Source organism: Anopheles coustani, chromosome 2, assembly GCF_943734705.1.
Source record: "Anopheles coustani chromosome 2, idAnoCousDA_361_x.2, whole genome shotgun sequence".
Classification (NCBI taxonomy): Eukaryota; Metazoa; Arthropoda; class Insecta; order Diptera; family Culicidae; genus Anopheles; species Anopheles coustani.
The window spans coordinates 82,000,977-82,007,654 of record NC_071289.1 but is presented as its reverse complement, the minus strand read 5'-3'; positions in this window follow the sequence as shown (position 1 = coordinate 82,007,654).

The following is a 6,678-nucleotide window of genomic DNA, read 5'->3' as shown; positions in this document are numbered from 1 at the left end:
GTAGCGGATGTTGCAGATCCGTGAAAGAGTTCTCCTTTCCAGGAACTCGGAGGCGCAACAATAACGAAGGAAAAAGGGGGAGCTGGTTTATCCACGAGAAGGTTAATGAAATGTACACCAAGTAATTATGAGCTAATGGGTTGATGTCAATTAAAGTAGCTCAACGCTAGAAAGTCTAACATGAATGATCTCGCACTATCCGTTTTCCGAGGATCATAACGTTGTGTTGTTAAAAGGGTTTTGTTGTACAATCAAATTCATATATTCATAATTACTTCACAATTTTACTGAAAGAATCCTTTTTGTCACAAACACAAACTTTCTTTGATTATCTAAGGAATACAAGAGGTACAATTGTTATCATATTTGCTTTGGTGATAATATATTTTTTGTTTTACTTACAAAATATTTATAAAAGATAATTTTGGGCTGACATACGCAGCATCCAAACCAACATACGCGTTTCTCGGATGAAAATTATCCTTGTGATTCAAATTTTCATGAATCAAAATCGGTTAATACTATTGTACAATGTGCTTGAATTGATGTGGGGGTCCGCGACAACCGAGCGGTAGCGCCGGTTAGAAAATCGGCCCATGAGCGCCGGGGCTCAACAACTCGACGGCGTGGGTTCGAATCCCAACCGAGACCGGACCCTCCCCTGCACGAGAGGACTGACTATCCACGAACAACAGGGAAACAAGTCTCGTAAGCCCTTAACGGGGCAGGCATGACCAAGTGGTCGTTACGCCAAGAAGAAGAATGTGCTTGAAAGTGTGTTAAAAGTTGTTCAAATGCTCTTTTACAAAATCAATTTTAAATTACCAGCACATTACATCGACAACCAATCATCGGAAACAAAGACTGTCACTGAGCGAATATTATCTACCAGCGAATACAAGCAAACAAATGATCGCAAATATTTGTAACCTGTTTTAGTGCGTGTTTGAATTACAAAATCGCGCAAAAATTACATTGTAGAGTTTACTGCCCCGCGTGCACCACGCTTCATGAGCGAATAAATGTTTACTAAACTCAAACATTCCTCGAATCGAATCGGAAATGCAAGCCGGATCGGAATCGGAAAATGCAAGCCGAACCAAACGCAACGCGTCCCGGCGTGTGAATGGCGGACACAGTTTCGAAGTGCACGTTGCGCAACGAACCATGGAAAGCAAAAAATTATCGACCTGCATGGTATGGACGCAGCCCCAAACCGAAACCATGATGGCGAGCAGAAACCCCAAACGGCGAAGAAAAGTTCTTTGTCAATCAAATGCGCGGCGGATGCGTGAACGAAGGAAATGATGTGATGCGCTGCATGCGTCATCCCATTTCCATCCATTTCCGATGCAGGCAGCACCTAGGGGGGAGGGAAGGGACCATGGTTCGACCGAATGCTGCTTAGCCCGGGAGTATACATTTTGATGCAAATGCGAAAAACCCTCCCACCCCACCGGACAGCTAGTAGGGAGCGAGGAAGTGACAGCGATTTCCGTTTCCATCCCAACCGGTTCGGATTCGTTCGGGTGATTGGAACAATGTTTACATTGTGTCATTGAAGTTTGCAGAATTCGGCAACGCTGCACATCGCGCCACTGCATCGGCCACATGCAAATAGTTCCGGTGGTTCGGTTGGACAGCAACTTGTGGCAAGCACTCAGGCACGTACTGGATGCAGATCGGGAAGAAATGAAAAAGACATTCCTGTCACTGGTTTACAATGTGATCTTATGTAAATTTTAATTAGAAATTGAAAGTTATAAATGCAGAACGCAATCAAAAATAATCCTCATTGGGTCGGTAATGTTAATACGAATATTTATAGACTGAAAGAAATTTAAACGATTTAATCAATCTGAATATGTCGATCTTAGCGTACTTCCAGTTTTTCAATTAACTGACTCAAAAGACTGACTATATTAAAACTCATCCTTATGAAATCATAAATCATGTCTCCGCCTGTCATCAGCACGATAAGAAACTGCTCGGCAAACAATGACTGTGTGTGGTGTGTTTGCCTCGACCCGACGGTTCTCAAGACAGTTCCACCACCGAGCTCCGAGGAAGTACCACATCAGGGCCCCTTCCACATTGCTGCCAAACGCAGCACCTTCACACAAACACACGTATTTATTTCTCCTTTCACACCTTACGTGCCACTTCAGCACAGACATGGTAGCTCTGGCAGGAACAGATCCGATAGATTAAAATTTATCTTTGACTGTTTCCAGGTATGCCGAGGGCTTTTTGTTTTGCGTTGGTTTTTTTCCTTACTTCTTCTTGCTAAAAAGGGTACAACACTGCAGTACCGCATTAAACTCGAACACCAGGTCGAGATGCATTTCGATAAATATTTCAAATGCCTCACTCGATTACACAGAGGTTCAAGAGGAAGGCGCCCACCATCAGGCTCCAAAGGATGAACCGATTGAAACGATAGTTTGTTTGTGCTGGTTTGTGCTCAGTAGAAAAAAAACGACCAAATGGTTTGAAAAGATGCTCCGACGTTCTTGTAGAATAGCGGGGTTTCCTTAAGGGAACTAAAAGGAAAAGGGATGTAGAAACGGTAAAGAACGATTCAGTCCGGATGAGAAAAGAGCAGCATCACCAGCAAAGTTGTGAATGCACTCCCCGTTTGAACGATGCTCAGGGCAGAAAGTGTACGCGCTGCGTCTTGCCCCGGCACGGAAGCGATGGAAGTAAACTGCTACACTGTCTCTACGCGTCCTTCCAAGAGCCCTCCTCCGGTGTCCCAAGTGTAATAAAAGAAGGAAAAATAATCCCGCACCACATCCTCCGATCCTAATCGGAGTACGGGCGGGGTTTGCATCTTTGAAAGAAACCGGACGATGTTTTGAAAAGTGTATCTTCATCGTTTACAGGAAATTTATTTGCCTTTCACTGTCAGGTGCACTTCTTTCACTCCATTGGCGCCGGGCCGCTGGCCCTGTCTCGGCTCGATAAAGTTGTTTATGCAATATTTGCTAATTGAAGCGTTACCGGGTACTGCTTGGCACGGACGCTTGGGGCTGTGTTTTTGCAGCCTAGGACTGATTTCTGCAACGGAAAGATCTTTTGTTTTTATGCCTTTCCAGCCTCAGAATTTCTAGTATTTTAAGCAAATTTACAGGATGACTCACAAGATGTAAATATAAAAACTAACAAATTTGTTCAAAGTGTAGAGTCCTTTGAAGCTAAAAATATGCTCCTGAATGTATGCAACATGAATGACATGGAAGTTATGATGAAACTATCGCTGAGATTGACTTTTGAGCAGCAATTCTGACTTCTCTACCCAATTAACTATACACGAATATAATGGCCTACAGCATTTAATACTAAACATTTGTTTTATAAACTCAATTTGAAGTTTAAATTCTACGGAACGGATTCCTAAATTTACTTTTTTAAATCCTTCAGTACACTGTTTCCACAAATAAAGTTTCGTGGAAAGTAAATATTATGATATTGTAAAGTATTTTTTTCTTTAATTTCTGCCCCTTCCGATGGCTGCATGGAATGATGGATCTTTCCAATCCATTAATCTGTATCAAAAATCACAGACACGATGAGACATAAATGGAGCTCGGAGAAACCATACCAATGAGAAGTTACCGGAACACCTTTCAATGCGTTTTATAACGTGAGACCCCGTTTGTTTCGCTTCCATTCCGTGTTCTGTTTACCCTCAATCGACCCACGCCATGGGACCGACAGATCAACCTGGCAACAAACCACAGTATCACACACAAACAACCGGTATGATACGATCGCATCGTGCCAGCTCCGAAGCCCAATTCATCCATCGGAAGATTTATGGAATAATTGGCACATGAATTAACATTTGCGCTCACCCTGTGTGCACTCCATGCACATTGTTTTTCCACGTTGTTTCGGGAAAACGTTACTTTTCCAGGCCAGGGTGCACGTGTGAAATATGGAATTCGATCGGTTGTGAGTGCTGCTCCAACCGGGGGGCAAGGGGCGGTGGCAAACGAACGAAAGAAAAATCCATTTATTAACGTAGTTATACATCATCCATTTATTTTATTAACCCTTTCAACTTGCTGTCCAGACACGCCCCGCATGGATTGCATGTTTTAAGATGGATGGTCCAAAACCCCAGCTGAATGTTAAAAGGACGTAGAGGAGAACAACCTGCCAGGCAAACCGTCCCGTGGGGTGCTCGAGCTTTTGACCTCGAACGGCTCGAATCAAAAGCCAGTTCGGTACGGCGCTGTTTTTCCCGTGACCGAACGCAAAAGCCGCCGTTTGCGAACTCGAACCATTAGAGCGGCTTGCGAGAGGAAAACGGTTATTGAATGACTTTATTACCATCTTACATGATTTATTGCCATGCGGTGCCAGTAGTGGCATAAACGCGAAAAATTGTGTATGGCAAACAAAAAAAAAAAACGATATTCGTTTGACAACGCTATCGTATGTGCTCGTGTAAATTAGAAACAAACATAAATATTTCATGACATCTGTGAAACATAGAGTGCACGTGGGTTTATGATGGGGTTACTAATGTAGTATGAAATGGTTGTAAAATGTGCCACACATAAATTAAGACCAACGCTTCGGGCAACCAAACATGTTGCCGAATTTGATGGTATTGACCACGTTTGCCATTTGTGGAAATTAAAATCGTTATTTATGACAACTTCCCATTGAATAACAGCGATACTCTATGGAATAGATCAATAATTGACCGCCAATGCAAAGCAGGGTTTTCTTCGCAGCATCGATAGTGGAGGCGCCTGGTTCTTTATAGCATTGGTTCTTTTTTTATAAACCATTTCCTTATTGGTTGCAACCTCTTTCACTGGTGTTGGTGTAATAAAATTGGATCCTGCTTGCATTTGTATATCAGTTTGTGACAACTTAACTACAGTTATCATATATTTTTATTTCATTAACTAATGGAGGCGCCTGGTGCTTTGTATTTTTTCTTGGTACACGCACAGTAGACAAAATCACGGTTAGTCCCGAAAACTGCAGCAAGTTTTGAGCAGCAAGCGCCCGTAAACAAAGCTAATAAAATGCATAAATAAGCTCATTATAGCCCTTTCGTTGCTCATAGGTGTTACTGTGACCTTATTGCATCGATTCTATTATTGATTAATATATTGCTATTGCTGGTAAACAAACTCAATATTTTCGGAATTATTAAATTGCATAAAAATTATAAAATCCAGTGTGCAATCAGTTTGTAAACAGTGGAAACTGCGTGTGATCTGTTTCAATTGAAATGGAGACGCCCGGTGTTTTGTATTTCCGGGTACACTAGCGCACGGATTGGTTCATGAATAAAATTAATTATTAATTGTTTTAACAACTTTTGGAAGGGGTTCGTACATGTCATGACTATTATTTAAAATAGTTGAATTTAACATTTTGCTGCCAGAACAATTGACGCTTTAATATCATTCTGCTGCCACAGCTTTTGCTTTGTTCAATTCACCTGTTCCCATCTTTGTTTTCGTGCTTTTTTTCTTTTTCCATTCGCGAAATAACAAAAACTACGTCTTATACTTACCATATTTTATTATTAAACACAGTAAATCATCAAAATGTATACCTTACAATATAAACGCGTTACAACCAAAACCGACTATGTTTGGTCAAAACATTGACAGAAATGGCATCACTCCAACATTATGTAATCGGCTGTCAATGAACATGTTTTTGGTCTTCATAGTAAATTCTCCGGACGACAAGCGATAAGCCACACAATAAGTACATATGAATCCTATCTTTGCAAATGAAACGGTTTAGGCCTTTATTGCGTTTCCTGCTTAGCTGAATCAAAGAACAGTTTATCCTTTTTTTTGTTTATAAACAGTTCGAAATATTTTCAACCCTTTTTGGAAAAGGATGAGTCTCCCAATGCTTTGCTTTTTTCTGCTTATTTTGTTAGAAAACTTAGGGGGAACCGTGGGCCCCCCTCATACCGCACCCCTAGGTTGATTGCGTTGCCGAAATAACGGTACACTCAACGGTTCAAATACTCGTAGGTCGATATTTATGAATTGATGTACCACCTATTGCATGTACTCAGTTACATCGTCGTTTATAAGGTCGAACGCCACGAACGGAAAAACGAAGGCCGGGGCCTCATTTACTCTTTTACCAAGATACGTTTGTATATACCTTCATCAGCAATAATGGAGGCGCCTGGTACTTTGTATTTTCAGTTAATTGGTCAATTTATTTATTTATTAATTTTTCAGAAGGAACGGCCTGGCCTTACTGCTAATTAGTCAATTCAATAATTTTAGATTTGTGGTGTATAATAGTTGTTAAAATATGCAACATATGTTAAATTATCAACAAGTGCTTTTTACGTATGAAGTATTGTTTAATTTTGGAGAACTAGTACCGATCCTTGCTTTGCACGAATATAATATCCTCGGTACTGTCTATCCGATGGAGCCTTGGGAGACTATCGGTTGCCTTACGTCGTTATTATCCTGTGTCGGCTACCGATATTGACGTTGTACTAACAATTATTTCCCACCACTCAATCCACCCACCGTTCAAGGGCCATTCATCAACGGCGCACAAGGGAGTGCTTTACAATTCCTCCAAGACATGCACACATACGAGCACACTCGCACACACTTGAGTGCAGCTGGCATTTATCACCAGCGACATTCGATTATGCTCGTC